Below are 12,135 nucleotides of genomic sequence, written 5' to 3'. Positions count from 1 at the left end.
ACTTCAAGTAAGTGAAAGTAAGAACCTGTTATAGCAGGGGCCTGTTCTTTACAAAGATCACTCTATTTTGTCTTATGGTATGGCCTTTGAGAGGGCTTGCTTGCTGAAACATAGATACTCTGCGGCAGTGATTTCCACCTTGCTAAGGGCTAGAAAGAACTCCATTTCCTTGGTATATGTGCAGGTTTGGAGAGTGTTTGAGGCTTGGTGTGAGGATTGAGGTACTCTCCCTTTCTTGATCAAGATTCTGCTAATGTTGGAAATTTTGCAGGATGGTTTGAATAAAGGCTTGGCCCTTAATTCCTTAAAGGTGCAAGTAGCGGCTCTCGCCTGTTTCAGGAGTCAGGTAAATGGTGGCTCATCCTATTGTGGCCCGTTTTCTGAAACGAATAAAACATCTTCGGCCTCCTTCGTGGAGTCTTAATTTGGTTTTGGAGTTTTTGGCAGGCCTTATATTAGAACAGAAAAAGAAAACTGAAGAAACTTTCTTAGAACAACAGTCAACAATTTTGTTAGTTACAAAAAATTTCTGTTTTATCAAGTAATGTAAACGTCAATCAAAATCTATTGTTTTTTGATCATCAAAGCTACTAAAAATTCAACATCTCCTAATATATCAAAACCACCTCTAAGCCTATCAGAATGACACTTATATCATTAAAATGTAGCAAACCTCTGACATACAACAAACATGTACAAAAACCAAACACACAGACCAACACACAAAAAACATGAAAATTAAGTCAAAAGCCGGTATGGCTGAAACACCTTAGGGCACTCCGAACCTAAAAAGAAACAGATCAATGTGACGAAAACACAGTCCTAAAAATTGTTCTTGATGAAAGTAAGACAATCCAGAAACCAATTGCTTCAAGATCTTATGGCTTCTGTGGGATAACAGTCCAACCATGTGGCTGTACGTTATTGGTGTTATCATTGTAATAAGACTTCAAATGTCCAAGGATATCAAAATTTGATGTCCAAAGATATCACTCTGCTGCATAACTCTTTTGATGGCAATTAAACACAATAGGAAATCTTTTATACTTGGCAATCTTGTGTAGAAAGAAAGGAAATATCCCCAGGTATGAAAAAAAAAGTGGAATAATCCATTCGTAAATAATGTCAGCATGCATGGAGACCTGCATGGTGTTATTAATTAGTAGACCTCCCATTAAACCAAGAGTTGCCCCGAGCCCACAGATCTGGCCAAAACCGCTTTGGAAGAACTCAGTTTCAATCCATCACATCAATGAAAATAGCGGGTCCCAGTTTAGAGTCCTGACACTGCAGCGTTTTGGCACAGAAAAACATGCCTGCATCAGGGAAACTCTCTCATGAATCTTGGTAAGCAGTGGACGGCTCATGACCATCGATCTTTACAGAAGTTTACATTAGTTGATAAAATACAATTTTTTTGTAATTAATAAAATTGTTGACTGTTGTTCTAAGAGAGTTTCTTCAGGCCTTACGTTTAGCCTGCTGCATACTCTATCCTTGCGGTCGCTGACCTTGAAAACAATTTTCCTTGTGGAAATTTGTTCTGTGCGTAGGATTTCAGAACTGCTGGTCTTGTCTTGCCGGTAACTATTTCTCCAGGTAACTCCAGGGGTGGTCCAGCTGCGTATTGTTCCTTCCTTTTTACTGAAGGTGGTCTCTGAGTTTCACTTGAATCAGTCCATCTCTCTGTCATCTCTGGACAGAGAGAGAGATGCAGAGGAATATCCTCTGTTGTGACCCTTGGATGCTGAGACATATTGTCTGGTATCTGAAGGTTACTGAGCCTTTGTGGAAGTTGGATCACCTGTTTGTCCTTCATGACAGTACTAAACAGGGAGAGCCAGACTCGCAGACTGACAGCTTGCTGGATTAAGGAGGTAGTCACAACTGCATTCGCGGATGTTGGGAAGCCATTATCTAGTCCAGTTTGGGCCCATTCCACTAGGGCTCAGGCAGCATCATGGGCAGAAGTTAGATTGTTGATTCCATTGACTTGCCGAGCTGCGACATGGTCCTCCTTACACACCTTTTCCAGGTATTATTGTCTGGATGTTCAGGCCTGGGAGGACACAGCCTTTACACATGTGATTTTGACAGGACCCCAGGCAGCCTCTCACCCTCTTCAGGAGTAGCTTGGGTACATCCCATGTGTTCTGGATTCATCTGACTGGACACTAAGAAATGAGAAATTACTACTTACTTGATAATTTCCATTTCTTTAGGACAGTCAGATAAATCCAGCTTCCCTCCCTTGGCTGCCAGATGGTTGCATATTGATGTTTTCCAGGGCTTACTGGTAAGTGTTCCACCAGTCCCTAGCCTACTGTTACTACTTTCTTATCTGAGCTCACTGTTGCCTGTTGGCTAAGTATTGACATGGTTATCTGTTTTTGATCAAGTTTTTTGCTAGTCTGTCCACAGTTGCTTTTGAAGAGAATACTGGCAGGCTGAGGTAACTGCAGGGGTATATGTACTGTGACGACAGCTTGCTCTGTCTCCATCTGGTGGTAGAGGTGCATAACCCACTTGTTCTGGATTCATCTGACTGTCCTAAAGAAAACAAAATTATCAGGTAAGTAGTAATTTCTCAATATATGATGATTGTGAAGCACAGAAACTATTGCATGGGATTTGCTAGAATAACTTACCGAACACATTAACTTATTTGCTGAAAGTTTCTCATTATCAAGAAGTATCCATTGTCGCTCAGCATTCAGTGCTATCTTATGAGCCGGTTTTCTAATATGCATGGATACCCAAGTTTCAGAAGTCTATTAAATACAATTTGAGCATTTGCACATTAGTTCTGTCTATTTGAACATAACATTCTGATGCAAAGGAATTGACCCATAGGTGTCGGAATGGTGGGAGGGTGTCTACAGGGGCCATGGCCCCCCCCCCCCCCCCCAAAAAAAACAACAACTTCTGCCAGTAATGGAAGGAGCAATCTCATTAGTAGCAAGTGGGTCCTTTCTGCCACTGCCAACCCCCTCCTGGTGTTGCTGCAATCCCTTCACTCACTCAGCTTCTTACTAACAAATTAGAACATGGTGGCCTTACAGTTCTGGCTGTTTCCTCTTTCTTGGCTGCTGGCGCCTGAATGATGTTGACAGGCACAGACAGCTGAGGAAGAGGAAGCGACTGAAAACAGATCCGGCTGTGCCACTATGAAGTCTGTCCTGCGGCAGCCAAAGAAGTAACTCAGGCCGCCCTACAGCTCATCCTATGGCAGCAGAAAAAGCAGCCCAGACCACCATGGAGTCCATTCCGTGGCAACTGAAAATGAGGTGTGTGTCGTCGTCCCCCCCCCCCCCCCCCCCAACCAGCCTGCCTGCTTGTTTGTGTGTGGGGGAGAATGCTTGCCTGCCTGTGTGTGTAGGGGGAGAATGCCTTTTCTGTGTGTGTTAAGGGGGGGGGGGGGAAATGCCTGCCTTGTCTGTGTGTGGGGAGGGGAATGCCTGCCCTGCTTGCCTTGCCTCTGTGTGTGTGTGTGTGTGTGGGGGGGGGGTGGGAGAGAATGCCTGCCCTTGCTTACCTTGCCTGCATGTGTGTGTGTGTGTGGGGGGGGGGGGGGGGGGGAATGCCTGCCTTGCTTGCTTGTGTGGGGGGGGGGGGGGGGGGAGAGAATGCCTGCCTTGCCTGCTTGTGTGTGTGTGTGTGTGGGGGGGGAGAATGCCTGCTTGTGTTAGGTGTGTGTGTGTGGGGGGGGGGGGGGGGGGGGGGGGGGGGGGGGGGAGAATGCCTGCCTTGCCTACCTTGCCTTGCCTGCATGTGTGTGTGTGTGGGAGAATGCCTGGCTGGCTGTGGCAGGGTATGCCTGCCTGTATGTATGTGAGAGAGTGTCTGCCCTCCTGCCTACAGGTGTGTGTGTCAGAGCATGTGGGGAATGTTTTTGAGAATGAGTATGTGTGACTGTGAGAGAGAGTCAGGATAAAGTTTGTGTGGCCACTTACTCCGCAATCCATAACATTCTCAGCATGATTGGCCTTCAAAACATCCCAGGTATGGAGAGTGGGAAATTTTTAAATCTTTACTAATTGTAATTTTTGGGTATTTGATTTCTGTTTTGAAATATTTTATTGTTTGGGGAAATATTAAAACAGCTATGTGAGGTTTTTTTTAATTTAATTTATTGATTCTGTTACTTACATGACACCAGAATTTTTTTCTATGGTGAAGTGTAGAGGAAAATATCTTGCTTTGCCCCCATTGTACACGGAGCAGGAGAGAGACCTTGGGGTAATAGTGTCTAATGATCTGAAGTCGGCAAAATAATGTGATAAGGCGATAGCTAAAGCCAGAAGAATGCTGGGCTGCATAGAGAGAGGAATATCGAGTAAGAAAAGGGAAGTGATTATCCCCTTGTACAGGTTCTTGGTGAGGCCTCACCTGGAGTACTGTGTTCAGTTCTGGAAACCACATCTCCAAAGAGACAGAGACAAGATGGAGGCAGTCCAGAGAATGGCAACCAAAAAGGTGGAGGGTCTTCATCAAATGACTTATGAGGAGAGATTGAAGAATCTAAATATGTACACCCTGGAGGAAAGGAGGAGCAGAGGTGATATACAGACTTTCAGATACTTGAAAGGTTTTAATGATCCAAAGACAATGACAAACCTTTTCCGTCGGAAAAAAATCAACAGAACCAGAGGTCACGATTTGAAGCTCCAGGGAGGAAGACTCAGAACCAATGTCAGGAAATATTTCTTCACGGAGAGGGTGGTGGATGCCTGGAATGCCCTTCCGGCGGAAGTGGTGAAGACCAGAACTGTGAAGGACTTCAAAGGGGCGTGGGATAAACACTGTGGATCCATAAAGTCTAGAGGACGTGAATGAAGAGTGGGTGGCCCGCGGGAATGACGGCTACTACCTGGAGATAATACCCTTATTCAATAAACATACACACGGTTAATGCGACTCCAACATTGCTCTAAGCTTCAACGGCAAGAGGAAATGTGGAAAAAAGGATTTGCATTCACAAAAAAGCGGGGAATAGCTTGCTTGTTACGGCGGTTACTACCCCAAACCAAATAAGCCTGATACTTCACTTTCAATGCATATCCAGCATAGCTCTCTGCTTCAACGGCAGGGGAGAAAGACCGATACTTCACGCATATCCAGCATAGCTCTCTGCTTCAACGGCAGGGGGAATGAAGAAAAGTGGATCTATATACAGACAACAACCAACAAGGACTGAATTACATAGTCTGGGTAAACCAATAAGCATGGGTGTAGCTTACTTATTGCGGCGGTTACTACCCCTAACTAATTAAGCTAGATATTTCACTTAGATGCAGTTCCAACACTGCTCTCTACATTAATGGTGGGGGTGGAAGGGAAATAGAACCAAAAGGTTACTGAGAGCCAAGAGAAACAGATAAGTATGAGAAAAAAAAATTGCGAAGCTTGCTGGGCAGACTGGATGGGCCGTTTGGTCTTCTTCTGCCGTCATTTCTATGTTTCTATTGTTAGAGGGCTGTGTATGTGATTAGGCTACCCCTCCACCCCAGCACAAATAGTCATTTAGTATTGACATTTCTATTAGTAATGATGTTTTGGTGGTTTCTTCCTTTACCACTATGTCTGGTTTTCTAGCATCAAGCATTTAATTGGTCTGGGAATTAATAATTATAGCAGGAGTGGCCAACTCCAGTCCTCGAGAGCCACAAACAGGCCAGGTTTTCACAATAAGTATGTATGAAATTTGCATACAGTAAATGCAATGCATACAAATCTTATCTTGTGCATATTCAGTGTGGATATCCTGAAAATCTGGTCTGTTTGTGGCTCTTGAGGACCAGAGTTTACTACCCCTGAATTATACTCTCGGATTTATGTGAAATGTGGTAAACTGTAGATGGCAATCACATGAGTTTAGAAGGGATGAATCTGATTATTTACTTAGATTTATTTTTTACTTAGATTTATATTCCACTTTTCGCACTTTTTTCAGCACTTCAAAGTGGATTACATTCAGGTACTGTAGGTATTTCCCTATTCCCAGAGGACTTACAATCTAACAGGCCGATACAGTACAATGCGCTCCAACGGAGCGCACTGTTAACCCGCAATTGGATGCGCGTTTTCGACGCGCTAGCTTTACCCCTTATTCAGTAAGGGGTAATAGCGTGTCGAAAATGCGCGTCCAACCCCCCCGAACCTAATGGCGCCCGCAACATGCAAATGCATGTTGATGGCCCTATTAGGTATTCCCGCACAATTCAGAAAGCAAAATGTGCAGCCAAGCTGCACATTTTACTTTCATAAATTAGTGCCTACCCAAAGGTAGACGTTAATTTCTCCGGGCACCGAGAAAATGCACAGAAAAGCAGTAAAAACTGCTTTTCTCTGCACCCTCCGACTTAATATCATGGCGATATTAAGTCGGAGGTCCCGAAAGTTAAAAAAAAAAAAAAATTGAAATCAGCCCGCGGCTTGAAAACCGGCCACTCAATTTTGCCGGCGCCTGGTTTCCAGACCCGTGGCTGTCAGTAGGTTTGAGAACAGATGCCAGCAAAATTGAGCGTCGACTGTCAAACCCACATCCCTAGCACCTCTTTTTGCTACGGGCCCTCATTTAAATACAGAATCGCGCACACAGGAGAATGGGCATTTGCCTGCTCTCCTGCAACTTTTACTGTATAAGCCCTTAAGTTTGTACCTGAGACAATGGAGGGCAATGGAGCGACAGTGGGATTCGAACCCTAGTCTTCTGCTCTAACCACTAGGCTACACCTCCACGCCAAAGTAAGATTACAAATTGGAGATAATTTATCTTTGGCAAAAAGTTAAACAGCTGTTACATCCTACAAAGAGGGTTCTTTTTGCAAACTCCTGATTCCTCTTCAGATTCAGAGGAAGAAAATATTGATTCAGCTAAGCCCCTGCCTTTTTTTGGGGGGATCGAGGTCGCGGTCATTCTGCACTACTTTGGATGATTTGATGTAGATATGCGTCGATACCAATAAGAATACCCATACTGTCATTCAAAATCAGTTGTTGTGAATCTGTCAGATAAGATCCATACTAATATTGTCATTTGTCCCCAAATATCCTTATAATCCTTTTCGCGGCTTCATTGATCTCTTTAGTCTTTTACAAATTTAAACTTTTCTTCTTTTTGCATCCTAATGAAATTCCTGAAATTTCTGTGGTCGAACCAAAATCTTCATGGCATCTGTCTGACCCGATAGATCTTTTTAAGACATAAAATTGGTGTTGAGTGACCTTATTAAGTTAGAACAGAAGTCACAATTGTTTCTCAATATTTCAAAACTGGAAAAAAGAAGCATTATCCCAATTAAGAGATCATTCTGAACTTATGGTGAAACCAGCAGATAAAATCAGTGCAATAGTCATGCAAAATCGTGTAATTTCATTACTGAAATTGAGCATTGGTTATCTCAACTTAATACACATTATTACCATTAGCCCCTTCCATTGAGATTGTTCAACTAATCAAAAGAGAAGTAGATATAGCCAAAAATTTAGGATTTTTGACACCTGAACTCATGTTTTTAATTATTAAAAAAAACCCAAAGTCCTGGTATTATATAAAAAAGTGAATCATCCTCCAGGATGACCAATGTTTTTTCTTCCTTAAACTCATTACTGGAACCACTGTGTTTTTATAGATACTTTTCTTCGTGAACTTGTCCATTCGGCTAAATCTTATGTCCATGACACCAAACACATGTTGACACAATTAGAAACAATACATTGCGATATCTGGTCATTTCTATTGGTATCTCTTCACATCCAGTCTTTGTACACAAATATTCCACAGTCTTAATCTCTAAATATAATAGAGATGGTATTAGATAAATGACCCAGACCACATCGAATACAAACATTACTGAAATGGCCAGAATTGCCCTAACTTGGAATTTTTTTTTCTTTTTCTGATCAAGTTTTATCTTTAGAAGCATGGCATAGCAGTGGGGGCCACCATGCCCCCAGTGTCGCAAATTTGTATGTAACAGACTTGAAGAACAATATCTACAGTATATTCATCTAGGTTTTTTCAACATATCTCTTATAGTATGACACATTTTTTCCTGTGATCATCTACTGTGGATCAGTTAACGTTTTCTTGAGTGGCTTAATTCATGTGATTGCCATCTATGTTTTATCATGGAATATCATACTGACCATCTTCCTTTCTTGGACATCTTGATCTATAAAAATAAATATAATACACTGGAAACGACAATTTACAGGAAACCAATGGATCGGAATAAACTCTTACTTTTTGACAGCTTTCATCCTTATAGCTTACGGTCTAATTTGCTGATTGGTCAATTCCTTCACGTCAGAAGGTCATGTTGAAATAAACAGAATTTTTGTACAAATGCTCAAATTTTATGTAATAATTTTATGCACATTGTAAAACTGGCTCATAAGAGAGCACTGAATGCTGAGCAACAATTATTGATATTGAGAAACTTTCAGCAAATAAGTTAGTGTGTACGATAAGGTATTCTAGTAAATCTCATGCAATTGTTTCTGTGCTTCACAAGCAGCATCATATATTAAGTCTTCATCCGATTATTTCAAGAACACTCGATGGTTGCACATGAGGAAGGAGTTTAAAAGACGACGTAAATTCTGTGTTACTCATTCCCAAAGACATCTGTACTAACCCAACGAGAGGGTATCGAGCAATTGACACCTGCTCCATGTATGACCACCATTTCTACACATTCCTGTCAAGATCCTAAATCGGGATGTCATTTTAACACATGGAGTGATAGACTGTTCATTATGCCATTAAGTGCCCATGTAATGTATTATATGTGAACGCACAAAAAGGAAAATACATACTCGTATGATTGAACATAAGAGCTGTATATCTACCAAGAAATTACAGGCAGCTATAGTTCAACACTGTGTTCAACATTCTCCCTCCTTTACTGATCTATGATGGTGGGTGATCGAGAAAATTACTCCTTCAGTACATGACAGCTGTCAAGCGAGACTGAATTTGTGTGAACGATATTGGATAAACACATTGAAGACTGTTACACTGCAGGGTCTTAATGCTGAGATTGAATGATTCATTAGTATGAAATTATAAGGGATACTGATGTCATTGTGATAAAATATTCTGATTGGTGATTTCATTAAAAAAAAAAAAAAAAATCATAAAAACACATTGAACTTCCGGGGTTCGCCTCTAACATGGCGCCAAACACTGAATGATGGAAGATATGGTATGTGTGGTTCTTTTTTATTTGTTAGAGAGCCAGTGTAAGGCACACCAATTTTAATTACCTATTGTTTGTTCCTTTTATAGTTATGCGTTTGAAAGTCTAATCCCCTGATGCAGAAACAAGTTTTGAAACACGGCGCATGTCGGGACTTTTAGGACTTTTGGGATTACATTAACAAAAGAAATCACAGCAAGATAAGATAAGTCCATTTAAAAATGCCTTTATTTGCAAAATCAAAAAATACCTTAAATGGTGGATATTTGGGACTAATGATTAGATATAAAGCAATGAAGGTAACAATACCGGTAGGTGCTTATTCTGTGGCCCCTATAGTCATTTGCTATAATCAAGATTAGTATTTGGAGTATATTGTCTTTGAAGTCATGAATTATATTTGACATACTGGTGAGAGTTCACTAATATTCCTTATGTCATACAGCACAAGTCCCCAGATTGGGGGGGGGGGAAAGGAGCAAGAAGAAAATGAAAAGAAAAAAAGATTATCAAATTGTGACCCAGGAAGGAATCTTTAGTTGACATCTTCACAGGCACCAAACTTAACTGAAAGTGAAAAATCCTTAGATCCCAGTATACTTATAACGGTATACCTCACTAATCCTTCTAGCTCTGCAATCTTCTAGAAACTTCTCAAGCTGAACAAAGTCAAAAAAGCAAAATGCATAAGAAAAAATTCAGACCCTAAGGGGCGGATTTTAAAAGCCCTGCTCGCCGGCACGCCTATTTTCCATAGGCCTGCCGGCGTGCGCAGAGCCCCGGGACTCGCGTAAGTCCTGGGGTTTTTCGAGGGGGCGTGTCGGGGGCGGGGCCGATCGGCGCGGCATTTCGGTGGCGGGCCCGGGGGCGTGGTTTCAGCCCGGGGCGGTCCGGGGGCGTGGCCGCGCCCTCCGGAACCACCCCCGGGTCGCGTCTCGGCGCACTAGCGGCCCGCTGACGCGCGGGGATTTACTTCTCCCTCCAGGAGGCGTAAATCCCCCGACAAAGGTAGGGGGGGGGGGTTTAGATAGGGCCGGGGGGGGTGGGGAAGGGAGGGGAAGGTGAGGGGAGGGCGAAAGCGAGTTCCCTCCGAGGCCGCTCCGATTTTGGAGCGGCCTTGGAGGGAATGGAGGCAGGCTGCGCGGCTTGGCGCGCGCCGGCTGCACAAAATCGGCAGCCTTGCGCGCGCCGATCCTGGATTTTAGCAGATACGCGCGGCTACGCGCGTATCTGCTAAAATCCAGCATACTTTTGTTTGCGACTGGTGCGCCAACAAAAGTACGCGAACGTGCATTTTTTGTAAATCTACCCCCAATTGAATAACCCTCGAAGGCATAGCAAAAAATACTTTTTTTTTTTCCTTTTAGCCTGGATAACCTTGCAGAGATCTAAAAATATCCTAACATCTTTTTAAAAATAAATTCTCTTTTTGCGATTGCTGCAAAATTGTCATAAGATCTAAATTCTTTCCTTGCACAGGACAGAGCTGGGTTTCAACAGCCCTGGCTAATTCCCACCTAGGTGATGGAAAATACTGGATCCCTTACTGTAGGAGGTAGTGCTTCAGAGGGAAACTTGGTCAGATATTTACTAAACACATTCGCAGGAGCAGAAATAATAGTTTTAGGGACATTAATCATAGTTACATCTCTTGGTGTTCTCAAGAAATTCAGTCTTAGAGCATAAATTAAGGACCACGCCCCCTGCAGTCGATCCTTGTATTCCTCTAATTTTTAAACCTGGAAGATATAATTTAATATTTATCATCAGAAAAAGTACAAGGCTGATTATTGCACCCAGCAAGGTTTCCATTTGTGCCACTATGACCCATATTTCTCGCAGAGATGTATTTTCTTAGGGGCTACCGAAATGCGTGACACAGCAAATCTAACTGAAGCTGGCATCTTCACTGTCTCTATACCGGAAGGACCAACATTTGCAACAGCAGGGGCAGATAAACTTCTCCCCCAAGGAGATAAAGTGAGTCCTTTTTAGTCTGCTCCTCAGCCTTCCCGGTCCAGTGTGCCACAGTCTCCTCTGCCTTGCAGCTTCAGCGTGTCCCATGTTGCTGATCAGCATCGAAGTCCTGAGCTTGGTGTTTATCAGCGTTCATTTCCCCTATTTAAATCGATTATCAAAAGGAACTGGATTCCAGTGATTAATGGCTCCTCATAGTAGCTACTGAAATTTGTGAAAGCTCAAGAGCTTAAGTTTAGATACTTTTTTCAAAAAGCACCTATTAGAATGCTGCCTTTGGAGAACAGCAAGTACAGATAAGTACTGTATTTTCCGGCGTATAAGACGACTGGGCGTATAAGACGACCCCCAACTTTTCCAGTTAAAATATAGAGTTTGGGATATACTCGCCGTATAAGACTACCCTTCTGTGTCACTACATAACCATACTGTATGTGGTACCCAGTATACAACAACCAGCCAATCACGGCAAGCGATGTACCTTACTGGCGATTGGCTGGTTGTTGTATACAAATCCTGCTTGGATTGGTCAGCTCTCCCTGCTTGCCCAGCCCTCCCTGTCTCCAAGACTATCAGAGCGGTAACGCATCCCTCTGGCCCACCCTTGTATCCTATTACTGGTACCTCCTTCTCTGCCTCTCGGATCTCACTCCTGAGGACTGCAGTGAAGCGGCGCAGACGGGCATGTGCGAGATCTGAGAGGCAGAGAAGGAGGTACCGGTATCTGTTCTGATTCCGGTTCAGATTCACATCGTGTGTTGTTTTTTTTTGTCCGGCCCGATCGGACTTTTTTTTTATCGGCTGCGCCCGAGCCGATAAACAAAAAACCCACCCGACCCTTTAAAACTCATCCCTCAGCTTCCCCCACCCTCCTGACCCCCCCCAAGACCTGCCAAATTAATTAAATACAACCCCCACCCTCCTGACCCCTCCACAAGATCTGCCAAACTAG

The 12,135-nt window shown here is 43.1% G+C and overlaps 1 protein-coding gene across 2 annotated transcripts in view; it reads left to right on the top strand.

Annotated features, from left to right (window-relative positions):
• Window positions 1–12,135, top strand: part of AGO2 (argonaute RISC catalytic component 2) — a 225,163-nt gene that overhangs the window by 49,836 nt on the left and 163,192 nt on the right. The window contains exon 1 of one of the 2 annotated variants that reach the window (XM_029592085.1): window positions 10,425–11,186. The exons of the other annotated variant lie outside the window; for it this stretch is intronic. The gene's annotated coding sequence lies outside the window, so the exon portion shown is untranslated. Of the gene's footprint in view, window positions 1–10,424; window positions 11,187–12,135 lie in introns of those variants that run through there. 2 annotated transcript variants of the gene reach the window in all.

This window comes from Rhinatrema bivittatum, chromosome 2 (genome assembly GCF_901001135.1).
Source record: "Rhinatrema bivittatum chromosome 2, aRhiBiv1.1, whole genome shotgun sequence".
Classification (NCBI taxonomy): domain Eukaryota; kingdom Metazoa; phylum Chordata; class Amphibia; order Gymnophiona; family Rhinatrematidae; genus Rhinatrema; species Rhinatrema bivittatum.
This window is presented reverse-complemented; position numbering and strand designations above follow the sequence as displayed.